We start from the raw sequence: 16,453 nt of genomic DNA, 5'->3' as shown, positions 1-16,453 counted from the left end.
AATGTGGAAAGCTCAGCAGGGTAAGGGAAGGAATCTGACTGCTGTGTCAAGCATCCCGCTCCACTTCGCTACATGGCACTCTTTACATAACCCACCAATTAGAAAAAACACACATTTGTGGTTCCCCTAGAGGCAATGAAAAATAACTAATGTACATGTGCAATAATTTTACTTTTAGCAAGTAATTTCACCAGGCTATCTCTGTTTTGAACCAAAACACAGCATGTGCATCAGATAGCAATAGCTCTGAAAGTGGTGAGTCCAGACCCAGTAACAAATGGGCTTTGAATACGTTTATGAACAGGAATCCTTTCAATATTTCAAGGCCTGTATTAGAGAGTGAATGATGATGATGCCTGCCAGAAAACATATAAAGAAGAAAGGAGCTGGGCCCCTGGGCTTTTCTGTCATGCCAGCCTGTTATCACCAGCGCAGCGCCACGCACGCACCTCCCACGGGCCCCTCTCCCCTGAACCTGGTGACAGCAGCTTGGAGTTTTTTCAGATCCAGTGGGGAGTCCCAAACTTCTGTTTAATGCCTCCCTCCAAAGGAGGACCTAGCAAAGACATTTCTGTCCTTTCCCAGCTTGTGTCCCCCCAGCATTATCAGCCATTTAGCAGATGGCCCGGCAGCAGGGCCCATGTGGAATTCAGCCCGTGCACCAGTGCCTCTTCACACTCACAATTTTGGTTCACAGAAGGCTGAGTTATGATGTCTGCTGGTCCTTGACTGTTATACAATGCCAGTTCTGAGCACAAAGTCTAAGCATAAATCAACACTTAGATAACCAATATGTACAAATTTTCAAAAGCCTCAGATAATAACTAACAATTTGACATTTATTCCTGCATTCTCACTGACTGCTTTTGTCAAAACCCTTACTGTTCACCCTAAACACAATCTGAAATCTCTTTCTGCAACTATGGAATCTAAGTTTATTTTATAAATGAAGAGTCTATCACATTTTTACTCATTTTCAGAAATTAAAGTATTAAGAAAACCATCAAGTCTTCACAGTTTTCCATTAAGACCACCACAGCTGGCAACACAGAACAATTTTAGAACTGCAGTGTGAGCTAGGCCTTGGCTCTAGGCTTGCTTCTGGCTGACCTAGTACATTTATGTCTCAGAAAAGCCAAATTAATATGGGCCATGCATTTCATGAGATGGTCTCTGTGTTCTCCACACCCCACTGTGTGGGACATGGACAGTGCTAGAGGTCATTTGAAGCTCAAATCCATTAGTAACACACATAACTTAGCACAGAGCTGTTCTGAACTGTTTACAACTTTTCTCCGAGAAAATCTTTCCCTTACAAAGGGGTTAAAAACATGTGTCTGATATACAATCATATACATTTTTCATTTTTCATAATTTCCTTCTCTCTCTCTCTCTCTCTCTCACCCAACTGATTTTCAACTTATTCCATCTCATACCCATTCTCATCTTCCCATCTGAAAGATGGGTTTCAGAACCCATCCTTCTGAAGTTATTTGCCTGCTTTAAATTATGCTGGAATAATATTTGCAAGATTTTTTTGTTGTTTTTATTTGATTGTCAGATTACAATTCACATGTGAATCAAAACTGCATTAGGGGTCTGATCCTGCAACCCTTGAAATCAACTGTGGTTCCATTCAGTGAAACCAAAGCAAAGCAGAAATGGAAGATGCAAATTGTGGGCAGGTCCCTCTGAAGGGCTGTGTGTGGTCAGTGCAGCTGGGTGAACTGGGCCCATTAAAGAGGCAGAAAATGGGACACTGGTTTCTCAGGCTGTCTTGGGAAATCCTGCAGTGAGAAACTGCATCTCCTCCTGCAGATGGGTGTTGTGGACACAAAGAGCACTTCACCCGCTCTTGAACTCCATGCTGGACAGACATCTAACACAGCAGAAGCTGCTGTAAAGCAGGTCATTGCAGAATTGCAGCTAACCTGAATAAAGTTAATAGTCCTGGTTTATGGCAGAGTCATTGAGAGCAAACCAAAGAGGAGAGGTAGAATGATAAAACCAGAACACTCAGGAAAAACCCCCAAATACACTTTTAAGTGATCTCAGCTGTAACAACTAACACACACCAGCTGTTACAAGGTGCAAACGGAAGGTCTTGGGCAGACCAACAACTTGACCAATTCTGTTCAGCTATGAACAAGCTGCACCTAAGTTGTGTGCCAGTAGATGGTGTGTTTATTTTAACCTAATAGTTGCCTAAACACAATTACAGCTCTCTTTACCACTGCTGCTTTGTTTTGAGCCCATATTGCTTCCTGAATATGCTTCAGTTTTACCCTCTGAAGTTTTCCTCTCCTATTTCATCCCCTTGTGAGATGTCACAAAGAGGATCACTGTGGCCAATGTGATGGGAACGTTCAGATCGTTGAGTGTAATATGCTATTCATATTTGCACTTCAAAGCATTGTGCTTTTGCAGTTAAATATAATCCCGTGCCATCTTTTATAAGAAATGCCAGGATCTTTCCTCATGTTCTGGCACAATAGCTCAACTCCAGGTTTACCTCTGCTGGCTTATCCAGGTCGTGATTTATCTTAACAAATGTCCCTGCCCCTAAGACCAAGTGAAAGCATCAGGAAGCCAATGGATTTCGATGTCCTCTTGACATGCAGCACTGCTTCAGAGACAGCTTGGCTCAGGCTCCAGATCTTGTTTTCACAGAAGGTTTTGAGAATTTGTGAGACATCTTTTCATTTGCTTTTATCTTATGATAGCTTGTTCAGCCCCCTTCACAATTAGACTCTGACATTTTTATGGCTCAGAGTGGCTGCATTTTTTTTTCTTTTTTTTTAAGTAGGTCATGTGAAACATGAATGTGTTGCATCAACACATCAAGAAGGCTTAGTGTATCTCTGTTCAGGTGGTCAGCATTTGAGACCAGTAGTCTGAATGCTACCCAGCCATCACCCCCCACTGGGTGCCCCTAGCTCACCCCACACTTCTTCAGAGAGAGATGGAGGGAAAAGGATTCTTTCTCAGAGTAATTGGCAGCCTAGAGGAAGGGGAAACAAAGATGAGCCAAGAATCAGCAACTCTAGATCTACTCATCCATGACTGCTGCTTGTCAAAACATGACATGTCTCCCACCTGACAGCCACAATAGGTCCAAAATATTCCTCCTGACAGCCAAGGTACCAAATGATGAAGCTACTGACAATATATTAATTTTCTTCTCCTCTACCACAAAAGAACAGCCTCCTTACTTCTTTACATCAAGGAGTAGTATGACTGGTGCACATTATAAAACCCAGATTTGAAGCTGATTGGTGACCCAAAAGAAGGTATGTGATTAATTCTGTAAGAAAGTTCATCAACCAATTCAAAAGAAGTACCAGCACAAAACTTGAAAGCTAAGGAACATGCTCCTACAACACACATTCAGAACTTCAAAACACACATACTAGTTGGACTTAAAGGACCAAAAACAAAGTTATATGCCAAAGCACTGAACTCCTTGACTCACAAACAATTACAGCATTCTTTCAGCATATATTATATTTTGTAGGGTTAGTTTTCTCAGGCATTATATACAACAAAGTGGATATGCTCACAGGAATTGTATCAAGCTCTTGGATTTCTTTTCCTGTAAGTTTTGATTAGTCTAATCCTCCTGAATTTAAGGAGTTGTGGACTAGACCCCCAAACTGAACTGAACTAAATCTCCCAAATTGATTCTGGAGACATTCTCTAGAGCAGCAGCAAATTTAATCTCTTAAAAAGTTGCACTGGATTGTGTATTTTTGGCTTTCCTATATTCAGCATATGGTAATTTCCTTCCTTTCTCTCAAGGATTAGAAGAAAAGGTGCCTATGGATAAGGAACCTCTCTTATTTCAGACCCAGTTCTCCTCCTCTAGCCCTTTCATGAAAGAATTAGAATTGCACTCATATAGGGTTGGTGTCATTCAGCTTTTGAATCAGTTTGGCAAGTCCTGTACCTAAGAGGCAATAAGTCTGCTGTGAATTTATAGCTAACTGATCATACTCTCAAATGGAACAGCACTAAAGATTAACTACTAATAGCTTCACAACTTCTCCTTTACTTCTAAATGCACAAACCCATTTTTTCTAACATGGTGTCCAACACAATTCTTACACTTGCAACTTTCAGTACCAGAAAATCCAGACAGACTCTTTTACTCCATTTTCTCATCATCTGCATAGTATTAGGGATTCACTTTTACCTGAAACACACAAAAGCAACAATTCTGTGTCTGCTCCATGGAGTAATAGCTCCAGTGTAAGCATAGACATGAGATCACCCTGCCAGTGCATTGTCCTTATCTTCCAGCTGGTTTCAGTCCCAAAGGCAGCAAGAATGGAAGGAATTTGTTCACATCTGGTTACAAAAGATCTTATAAACACACCTGATGTGACTCAAGGTTAAAAGGGTATCTATCCTAGATCTGAGAGTCCTTTTCAAGTAGGTTTCTCATTATGCTTACTCTCAAGCAACATTTTTTTAATCAGGTGCAGCAACAAGTAGAAAAAATAACTTCAGGATCTAGCCTTATATGCCCAGTTAGCACACATTGGCTCTCAACTGCAATTATTTCCCTTTTCTAACTGGAGATACAAAATGTCCTGTCTGCCAAGAACAGCCCAGCACAGCTATGCCTGTCTTTGCTTGATGCAGACTGATTTTCCACTGTAGATTCATTATGTCATTGAATTCAGTCACGGGAATATTAACATTTTCACACATGTGGGAACTCATCTTGTGAATGCAAAGCTCATTTATTACAGTGATTTCTTCAGAGGCTGTATGCATCTCTGAGTATGCTCACTTTATAACAAGGCTAATAAAAAAGATTCTGGACCAGTGAAAGCATGCAAATTTACCTGAAATATAAAAACAGCCAAGACTGTTTATTGCTGGTAATTAGTGGGGGGGAGAGTTCCCCTTCCCTTCCCCCCTTTTTTTTAGTGTCTTGAATAATTTAAAATATAATGTAATAAAGGAAGCTTAGGGACTTTGCTGCAGTGGCTTTTGATTGCTTACTCTGAACTTGCTAATGACTCTGATTAAGACTGAGCAATTTAAAGAGAAGGGCCATCTCCAAAGCAGCACTGCAAGATGTATTGACAGCTTTGAATGATGCTTGGACTATTGCAGTGAAGCCTGAGAAAGGAACTGGCTACACTCTCCTTATCTAGCAGAATGAACATAATTTAGAAATAAATGATAACTTAATAATGCCATACAATTATTGCAGCATCATAATTAGAGCACGTTTCTATTTTGGAACATAGTATTTGTATGCTTAGAAAATGCAAACTCTCCATGTTTATGAAATGCTCACCCAGTTAATGCTGTTAGCTCTAATTCTGAGCACTGAAACATATAAGGAGTTTTGGTCAGATATTCACAAATCCCTGCACCAAGACAAAAATCAAAAGAAATCAGTTGCAGTTCTGAACACATATTTGTAAATTCTATTCCTTGAAAAATCAACTAATTATCTGGGTCAGCAGAAGAGGGAGCTACATTTTTATTAAGAAGTTTAATAGCACAGGAGCTCCTTTCACAGATGTCCTAGTGATGGTTGGTATTAAAACAAATAATAATAAAAAAGAACTCCTGTGTTAGTGAATTAGGAAGAGATGATCTCCCTGATGGTTTAAAAGAGAAAGCCCAGTAAAATACTACTATAGGCTTTCCTGGAAAAGTGATGAATTTAAAGTTTCAAATAAAGCAAATGTACCAATTCAAATAAATTGATCTCTCTTTTTTTTTTGCCACACAAAAGCAGATATTAAAGTTATAATTCTCTTCAGTTTTATACCTATGCTGTCACTGATATGACAAAAAGATGTTGCAATTTAGCTTAGTTCCTCTCTACAAAAAATTAAACCCTATGTATATTTGAGTATACTCTTGTACTGAGTATACTCATTGTTACAATTACTCATTGTAATCTCAGCCTTATTTTTGACCACGAAGCATCTAGTTATATCTTTTAAAGGACATTTTAAAGCTGTAGGGCCAGGTTTGCAGCTCAAGTTGTGTCCTGTCCCTGGAGCAGGCATGAGCACGGATTAGGAATGAAGCTGAGTACCCAGGGTAGAAAAGATGGACTGCTCAAAACTGGTTTCAGGTGCACTGTACCTGCATCCTGATGCTAATAAATACACAGAAGTGAAGAGAGAGTGGCAGGAAAAAAAATCACAGACAAAAAATCAGCTCTCGGTAGGAACATGTGAACTGGTTCTTCAAGCTCTTGGAATCATAATAAAGGAAAAGCTGATCTACAGTTTAGTTTACCCTCCAAATATGTGTCAAGGACATGCAACAAAACAAAACTGAATGCTGAAGGGTTAATTTAGCCCTGAAAATCATGTGTCCATCACCTCTGTGTGAATGAAAGTCAGCTCCACTCAGACCAGGGATCTATGCACAAGGGTCATATTTTCCTGTAAACTCCAGCTGATGAGTGGATACATGTGCCGAGGGTTGTGCCAGTGAGCAAACCATTTACCCAGCCTGCAGCCCAGATCCACAGATTAGGGGATAAACGACGTCCAGTCAGAATGCCTGACCTCTGTAGAAAAAGCATGATTTTATTCTTTTCTCCATACAGTCATGGACATGTGATCAGCCCATTCTCCAGGGCCAGGCAATGTGGTGTGCAGGCAACACAAGTACAGGCACCTCGAGCTGCTGTGCACGAACCGCCCGGGCCGGAGGCGGGGGCTGCGCATGGCCCCACCACCTCTGCCAGATCCAGGCTCTTGGTGCAACCCCGGGATGCTTCTATCCCCACTTCCAAAGGGGTTTTATGCACAGACACCACACTGCCCACAGGCACTCCAGCTCCAGGCTGGACTGCAGGGCTGTGTCCCAGATAAGAGTCCTTGTGCAAACAGCTGCAGCAGGGAGACAGGCAGAAACCAGCTGTATTGGTGTTACCAGGGACTTTCCATTATCTGCAGTGTTCCAGCTCTGCTTTACCTCATGAAACAAAGCTGGTTGTGTTGCTAACCCTCAGCATTGAAAAACCATAAAACAGGAGTCACATACATAAATCACAACTAAATGCCTTCTGGGGGCTGTGCCTTTAAAGTTCCTTTTTCAGGCTCTTCTCCATAACCATAAGAATGAAAACTTCTCTTTCTTCATGAAAATTGAGATACTTTTCTAACCATTGGAATCCACAAGCTAGAACTTTAAGCAAATAGTGTAATACTGAGGATGAACTCTTGAAGGCTGATGACACTGCTGATCATACAGTGGTTTCTGGCAGCTTGTGGGTGAGACCAGGTGTGAAGCCCTGTGATATCCTCTGGGGAGCGGACCTGAAGTCCCCTTTATGCTGGGGTTTGTGTGCACCACCAAAAGTATGAGTCTGAACTTTACATCTCCACTTGATACCCAGCAGTAGCCCAGAGGGTCTAGTCTGGAGGTCAGCCAAGCTTTGACACAGATCCCTTTGTGAAGCATATCGTGGTTATTTTGTGTACCCTACCTTCATCTTGTTCTCATGTGATGGAGAAAAACCCTCCCACTACACTGATTTTAAAATGGCTCTGTAATGGAGCCTGTAATTTATCAAAGGCTCCAATTAAGAACTCCTCTTTGTTGTCCTGTGAAACCATCCCTTCAGAAAGTCAAGAAACATATCTCTCAATGTGTGAGTCTCTAAGGCTTGTAAGCAAATGGTCGTCTTTTGGGTACGCATCTGGGTCATTACATAAACAAAGCACAAGCAACACAATGGGGCCAATGTCTTTTTGTCTATGGGATACTTTTAGGCAAATATTTCAGCTGCAGATGGTAAATACAGCTTCAAAGCATAATGATATCTAACCATGAAATAGCTGAGTCAGGTGCATTTACTAAAATGGGGTGAGCCAAACATTAATTACAGTGTGGTTGCACCAGGATTAGTGTTGCATCTGACATTTTAAAAGTAGGCATAAACCAGTGCCAAATGAATTTGATGAACTTCCATGAGCTTCATCCATAGGCATTTTATTGTGGCTAAAGAAGAAAGGTGCAAGAGATACAGAACGTATTAGAAGGTATGCTTCTCATTTCTGAGAATCAGCACCAAGCTTTCCTGGAGCTCTGACTAAGTGGCTGAAAAGTTTAGTCACTCACAGGTGTTTTGCTGCCATCTGTCAACAGCTGATTATTGCAAACCTGTTTACTCAGACTAGTGCTGTGAAAGAGAACTCGCTATCTTTGCTCAATCTCTTTATACAGCTCCTGAGCATCTTCCCCCAGAACCAAACTGCCCTAGGGCTTTGGGAAATTGCAATCCACATCCCCAGATGAGCTTCACAGCTGGCCCCTACCTCTATGAAGTTCCCAAACTTCAATTCTGGCTCAGAGTCCTGAATTTAGAAATTTAATTATAGCACTGTCATTCAGAGGGTAGTCTTCACAGGCTGGGGAATTGCCATTACTTGCCAGATGCATCCACACCCTGGTACAGATTACATACATTACTGACCTCAGCTGAACCATGAGAACAATAAGGCTGGCCCTGGTCAGGAATCTTCTGACAAAACCTGGTTCCACTAGAAGAGGCAGATGAGAATCTAACATGTTTCACAGGCATTTGCTGCATGCAGAGCTCCAGACAATCACCAGCAGGCTCTGGTGGCTCCAGCCAGCCAGCAGGGCCCTGGCAGCTCTCAGGGAATGACCAAGACCTCTTGTCCAAGGTCCCACAGCCTATGGACAAAGCCAGGGCAGGGCCAAGATGAAAGCTAATTTCTCTCTGAATTGGAAGAGAACTCCATGCCAAGGAGCTTTTGGAGGACACAGGAGCAGGTCTAGAGCCATAGGGTTTGCAGCAGAATGCAGGTCTCTGCATGGCCTCCTGCTGCCATGGGTGGAGCTGGACATGAAAGGTTTTTACTTACACTTGTTGAAAACCTTCCCTAGCAGATTGCTAACCTGGCCATAAAAATGCAGCCTGCTGTGTCTGACCATCAGCACTGGATTATTCTAATCTGAATAGGGTTTCATTAAACATAAAAATTTCTTTTCACAAATATTTATCAATATAAATTGTTGTAAAGGAACACCTCTAACTATTAATAGCATCTTTTTATCTACAACCTTTAAAGAGGGCATTCAGGCTTTTCCTCTTAAGTGCAGGCACCACAGTGTTTGTTTCAATCTGATTATGTCTCTTTAGGTAGAGAAATTCTAATCTTGCTCAGTGAAATTCTAACCTTGCAGAGTGAAAAGGGTGATATGCTGGCCTCCAGCTCTGTCAGAAGATAAACATGCTAAATCTAGAAGTTTACAGGCATTTGGTCTCTCTGCCTCCCTGAATCACTTTCCTCATCAACAGCATTAGAGTAAGTTAGCCATGAATGAACAAAAAGCTGGAACATGCTTGACATCAAATCATCCCAGTGTTAGAAACCAAGGTTCAGCATCACTGCACCTTCCCATACAGCACTATCCCATTAGGAATACTTTCATTTGATTAGACTGATCCATTGGCTCCTAGTGCATATTACTTAACCCTCAAACCATTATGCCCTATTGAAAATAATTGGTAATGACAGTTTCAGGTTTAATATTTAATACAGTGGTTAAATGGAGTCGTACTGTTTGTGGTTATAGTTTCCATTGACTAATAAGCAAGTTAGAGAGAAAAATGCATTTTTCTTCAGCTGTTACATTAGCAGTAAGCTAAACACCATGTTACTCATAGGAGCCTTAAACATTTTCAGAGAAATAGCTCCCAAAGCCAAGTCAAATATTGCATTGATTTGTGGTTCACTTGTTTTCCTTTTTATTAGTGGAGGACAATCTTTTTAGGGGCTTTAAGGCCTGCTGCAAGGTGGATGGATGCACTGCAAGTGTTTTCTTTGCATGTCAGTCCAACTTTCAAGCACCCTTCCTGCAGTGCCTTGTGCACGGGCTCCTCCTGCCTGCACAGCTGCAGGGGCAGGGAGCAGAGTTCTCTGGCTGCCACTGCCCATCCCCACACAGCTCCTCTGCCCTTGACCACGCCAGAACCACCCTCAGGGAGGTTGCTGTGTGCCAGAGACCTGGCCTGGCTTAGATCTGCAAGGAGAACAAGACCTTCTTCCTCCAACCAACACCACTGTTGCAGAGAAGAACCCTTTTGCACTTTACTCCCTTTTTTGCAAAAGAGAAGGACGGTTCTGGAAGAGCAGGACTTGAGCAGCTGTGAGATATCTAAAAGTAATGACAAACATATGGAAGTTTGTCCTGGAAGGGCTCACCCACCTGTACAAATTTTGGGTCAGGTTACCTGGTGTCTCGCCAGTAGCTTCAAAAGAGTTTTATTTATTTACTCTAGCCAAGAATTTGGCACTCTATTTTTTAATCTGCCCACATCTTTCACCTCCTCCTGTAGTGCTTGTTCTCCCAGGGCTTTTTTTTTTTTTTCCCATTAACACTCCCAGTTCTGGATGATTATTACATTAACAGGGATTCCAGCTGAGGGTGGGGCTCACTCCCAGCAAATTAGTCAGTGTGGATCTCCGCTCCTCCATGGCTGGGTTCCCACCAGTATCTGAGCAGGCTTGTACACATTGCAACTGTAGCTGTGATTTACTGGAAAGGGACCCCTTATGTGTCATTCATAAGCTGAGTGGATGAGACAGAAACGACACCCAAAAACCTGAATTACAAGAGGAAAACCAACATTCACTAACCTGGTTCTGTATTTTACCAGTGTCAGATGCTGCTTCTGCAAACCTTTCCTGCTTGCTCCTATAAGCTGAGCTTTTGTGTACTACTGCAGGAAGCTCAAAAGACTCTAGATACAATCAGAAGGGCATTCCAAGAAGAGTAGAGTACCTTCCCAGATGTGCTAGCTGCCCATCTCTATGATTTTATTTGGGACCTGTAAAGCACTCAGCTTTGGACTCTGAATTCTTAGAAAAGGATTTGCCAGTGCCAAAAAGTTAGTACTGGAATTTGGTCTTACAAATTCTTTACCCCACTGAGACAGAGCTGATTTGAAAAGGCCTGTAGCATCATGATTTGAGGATGCCCATGGATCCTTTCAGAGATGCGGCCCCTAATTCCATGGCTTGCACTTGAACTGAAGCCCAGATGGAGGCATAACTCACTCTGCTTACAATGGAATCGTTCCTCATCCAACCTCTACTATAAGAGTACATTCAAATGAACTTCCTGAATCAGATGGTCAAGCCAGGATAGCTTCACAGGTCATAAGGTGGGAGAGAAAGTGATTTACTGTCATTGAAGCTTCTGAGGTCACACATTATAATAGAAAGATAATTTACCAAAAAGGGAAATAAGATTGCTGGGTGGACTCAATGCTTAAAATGGACTTAGCATTGGTTTTGAACTTATTTAGATATATGACGGAGAAACACAGCTTTGTTTCCATTTATAAATGTCCAAAATGACAACCTGAATTTAGACAAGTGCCTGACTTGATCAGTGCCAGGCTGACCTAATTGGTAACAGAAGGACCATATTCTTAGCTGAAATGTACAGACAGCACGAGCAGCTGCCAAGCAACCTACCCCAACTGACCGTAGCACTGGATGGACAAAGCCAAGATGGAGAAATGCCTTATTAAGTCCCTCTGGTGCTCATCTGGGGCATGATTCTCCCATATATACTGTTCATAACCAGTTATGCCCACAGACTCACCTTAGGGTAGCATTTTTGATTTCTTTTCCCCTGATATCAAACAATGAATGCTCCTTCCTAGATTTCTCAAGAAGGAAAATAAGAGACTATAGTTTGAGACTATTCCTGCAGTATCAAAAACACTTATTGCAGGTTGATATACCTCCAAAAAGATTTCTTCTAAATTTCTTCTAACTTTCTTCTAGTTGGACATACAAGTTGTATAATTCAACAGTAGGGATTGAAAGGGAAAAGGCGATGTGAGAAGCTACCAATATTTCTTCTTGAAAAGTGTTCAGAGAGCAGCTGCAGTTGCTTCCCTGAATTTTGCCAGATACTGAGGATTTTGTCAACTGCCCCAGAGTGTGTCACTCCCAAGGAAGCCAAGTGAGGCGTGAGGGGAGAAGGCTGCCCTCCCCTAGACAAGCTGCATGGGATCAGTGCCTTCGGTGGCACGTCCTCTTCCCAATGCTCCCTGTTTGCTATCAGCACCTGTGATAACACAAGTGCTTCCGTGGCACCAGGCACAGCAGCAGCAGGGGTGACCAGCTCCTCTTCAGTTTCTCCAGGCTTGCTGGAGAGTTTCTCAAAGCTGTATGTAGTTAGTGACTTGTTTCTTCAGAATTCCCCCAACACAAAGCCATGTAAAATAGATTCAGCCAAGAACTGAAATCATTAGTAAGTATAAATTATCTTTTATTTTTTACGTATTCACGGAGGGGAAATGCACCTTATGCATCATACAAATCCAATTTAAGCTCTGAGAATAAGGTCTAAGTAGGACTTAAGTAGTAGAGAGGCCTTTAGGCTGACCCTCTACACTGGGGTTAATTTCATCCAAAAGCTTTTCCAAGAGATAAGGAAACAATCTTTCATGTACAAAGTGCTTGAGGAAACCAAGAAACAGTAAAAGAATCTGCCTGCTTTGAAAGCTTTGTATCTCACCTCAACACTCAATAGAGAGATGTGTTGTGTTGATGTACTGTAGATTATACCTTACCCAAACGGTGAAGTTAAAAGAAAACAGGATCCCTTGACACTGTCTTAGACAACCCATAATACAGCACTATCATTAAACGAAGTTTACAAAAGGCTTCTATTTACATGTCTGCAGAAAATAGACCAGGGCACAGGATGCTGGCTGCAGTGTAAATGTTAACTGAGGGACTGCGCGGCTCTCACTGCGCTGTGGAAAACCGAGGGCAAACAGGAGGAGAAAACCGACTCACTGCCCAAAGCAGCCCTGCATCCCAACAGCAGGCTGGCTTTCAGTGGAAAACAGCTCCACCAAACTACAGAAATGGAGGGCAAAAGCAGGATTAAAGAGAGGTATCTGGCAATTAAAAAGATGGTTGTGAAAAAGGAGCTCAATGCTAAAAGAACACGAGACAGGATTAGACATAAATTGGACTCTTTGTTTTCTATTGGCCTCCAATAAAAGTCTCTAGAATTGGTGGTCAGAAGTTAAAAGATACTGCAAGGCTCTGTATCTTGGGAATGAAATGTTTTCATGGCAAAACTTCAGTGTTGTAAACACCTGGGCCAACCAGTAAATGTGTGGAAAAGTCTATGGTATTCATGTTGGAAAGTTGGGGCTTCTGTATGGGCAAGTGAATCTGTTTTGCTTCTGGAGATGTTTAGAATTGGGAAAGGAGAAGGAAATCTGAGTTCTAAACAACTGTATGGATAAAGAAGAAAATACCTTTCAGCAGGAAATAGATGAATTCAGGTGTATATTGATTGCTTTAATTTCAATAACAAAAAATGCAAAAGAAGAAAATATCTCAGAATAGTATTGGTGAGCAGAATATGACCAGCAAGGATCAAGACACCAAGTTTAGATTATTTACAGACCAAAGTTATTTTGGGCACTGCTGTGTCCTTATTTTCTCTTCCTTCCAAAAACATTTTCCAACAAGGCTGTGCACCTACTGTTGAGGTGAATGCTATTGGGACTTCACTGTTTGTAACCAACTGCTTTTACCCACACACTCAAATAACCTTAAAACAACTTCTATTCATGACTAATCTAGGGCTGAATTGAAAGGACTGCCCTTGAGAGAAACCTCTGCATCACACAGCAACAGGCAGTGCCAGCCTGTGCTTCCCCCCCAGGCAGGATGGCCCAGCCACTCACAGCCACTGCAGCTCTTTCCTCCACTGAAGTTTGCAATGCCCAGGTTTGTCCTAAACACAAGATTCATCATAATTTGACCCATTTTCAACTTAGGACATTGCCATGAGAGGTGAAATTCAACTTCCTATTCTTTTATTATGTAGCTATTAAGATGCAGCCCTGCAAAGGTCTGCTGTGAGCAGCTTCCCTCAGAGGAGCACTTCCCTGCAAGGCCTTTGCATCCTAGACGTGCTGTGTCACACATGCTCTAGTATCATGTGTAGCCACACACTGTCATTAACCACCCTTTAGTAGGTAATAGGGTGAAACATGTCAGTGAACCATAAACCCAGACTGATTTAGAAGATAAATTGTAATGGCCCAGAAGTAGCTGTTACAGCCTTTCCTGTCAATACTTCACCTTTAAAAAAATTCCCTAAATACTTACTAATACTACCAGATGTAATGGCTGTCAATAACATTTACTTTAAATAGTCCCCAAACACATTACATAACCTGCATTTAAAAAGTCCATCTCGCCAATATTTGAAGGAAGTGCAGCAAGTTACCCTGTCACCTCTGGTGAGCTCCTGGGAGCAATGCTGCTCATTGCTTTTCCATATTAACCCTTCACTGCCTGACCCACCTCCTCCTGAAAGCTAAGGAGATGATGAGAGAGGCAGAACTTTGGTGTAGCTGCAAGATGTGTCAGGTTCAGAGGCAGAGCCTGTGTCTGCTGTTCCTGCTCCCTCCTCTTCAAACAAGGGCTATTACCAAGCAGCACCGTTTTGATGGTGGAGGCTGCAGTATGGGCACACTGATGGCAATCTGTCAGGAAACTGGGGTGGGAACGAATGGGAAGAGCAGCCCAGTGGGCTGGAGAGCCCTCATGGCAATTTCTAGGGCCAGTAATGTCACATGCTATGTTAATGCTATGTTAATGCTATGGACAGAAGCAAACCTGCATGGAGGCTCTGCCCTTGCTTTGTCCCATCTCTCGGACCATGCTTTTGTGTTTTAAACACCAGCACCCCAGTGCTACCACACACAAGTCGTATGTTGGCAGCTGGCTGATCTGAGCACGGATGCTACCCTGTGTTAGCAACCTCTGCTGCTGGTTAGGAGGGCAAATGAGTGGCACATACTGAGATTACACAAAATAGGGATCAGGATAATTACTGGATTGCTTCAAGAGGGAGGCAGGAGGAATCATTTGTCACATCACAAGCATTAACTGTCAGTGGTAATTACAGGTATTTATGTCTGCCACTTCTGGGATTAGCCAAGTAAGCATGGTATGATGAGGAAAGGCATTGCTGAGGGAAGTGGAATCATGTTCCTTGGGGCAACAGCAGAGCCATGGGATAATCGCAAGTGTCTTCCAGGTGTCTGGCAAAGCAACACTTTGCAGTTCTGTATGTCAACAGCACTGAGCAGAAAATAACTTGGCTGAGACATCGGCAATTTTTAGATTTCACTCAAGCAGAGTCAATGCTCCATAGTCTCTAAAGAATGGGATGATATTAGACCTTTAAAAAAAGTGGCCTATGTATAAATCCTCTATGTTCAAAAGAAGTCATATGTCTAATCCTTCTGTTGGGAACCAAGACCTAGACTTCTACAGTGTTTAAGGGCCTGGGACAAACATAGTCCTATAAAGAGCAAAGTCCTCTAAGTTTTTAGTGCAGCTGTTTCAAACTAATCCAGATGTGGTCCCAGGTGTGGGAGGGCACAGCAGGAATAAAATCACACTCTGCCAGCATACAGAACAGAGGCAATTGTGACAGAAAAATCACCCTTTACCAGGGCCATTTCTAAAGGAATCAATAATTTAATTCAGAAGTCAGCATCTCCAAAACCTAGCAAAGAGCAGTGGAAATGGGACAAGTTAAAGAAGGATGTGGACGTGATTTATTGCATGCCAGAAGCAGAAGATACCAAAGTGTTTTGAGGAAAGGTGGGGATGGGATAGGAGCTGCACCCCAGGGATGGGCACTCCTGGATGCCAGGTACTGGTACCTGGCCTGAGCTCTCAGCTGGACTCTGGTGGACTCCTCAGCCCCAAGTCCAAAGGGAAGAGTTTTCTGAATTATTAACCCCCACACAGATGACTACAGGTGAAGGTGTGCACAACTAACTGTATTCACACAAGTTTACAGATCAAGCCTTGTAGGTACTCCTTGTTTCCAGACTAAGTCAACTTAAAAAGACTCTCAGGGGTGTTCTGAGCCCTACACATGTCCACTTGCCATGACAAAGTTATAGATGGAGGCCCTGGGGGTGAAACTTCACTTGTGGCATTGTGTCTAGGTCACTCAAATGTTCAGAAACAGCCATACAGGTCTTATAAAAAGGAAGATCAGAGAAAGAACACTAAGAACTGTCATACCCAAAAAATAATTCAACAATAAAGGGGTTTTTTATGCCACAAGTAAGTGCTGTATTTTCTATTTCATGCTCCTAACATCCTTTAGGTATGCAGGGGATGCACATTGTCCCATCTCTGTAGTAAATGCCCCAAACCAGTGGTAGTTCTACAATAAAGGCCAAGCATACTGAGTTACCATCACAAGACTGTTATTGTTTTGGAAGATCTTTTCAACTCATGTTTTTGAAATGGGAATATTTCAAATTGTATTTTAAGAGATTCAAACCTTCCTGGCATAGTTTGTAGGCAGAGGTGCTGCCTTTCATTACACTGTCTGATGTAATCCAAAAGGCTTTAGG

Source organism: Pseudopodoces humilis, chromosome 14, assembly GCF_049639895.1.
Source record: "Pseudopodoces humilis isolate 2021_Gansu_Grassland_sample_001 chromosome 14, ASM4963989v1, whole genome shotgun sequence".
NCBI classification, from domain to species: domain Eukaryota; kingdom Metazoa; phylum Chordata; class Aves; order Passeriformes; family Paridae; genus Pseudopodoces; species Pseudopodoces humilis.
The sequence above is the reverse complement of the archived record's forward strand: the minus strand, read 5'-3'. Positions refer to the sequence as shown.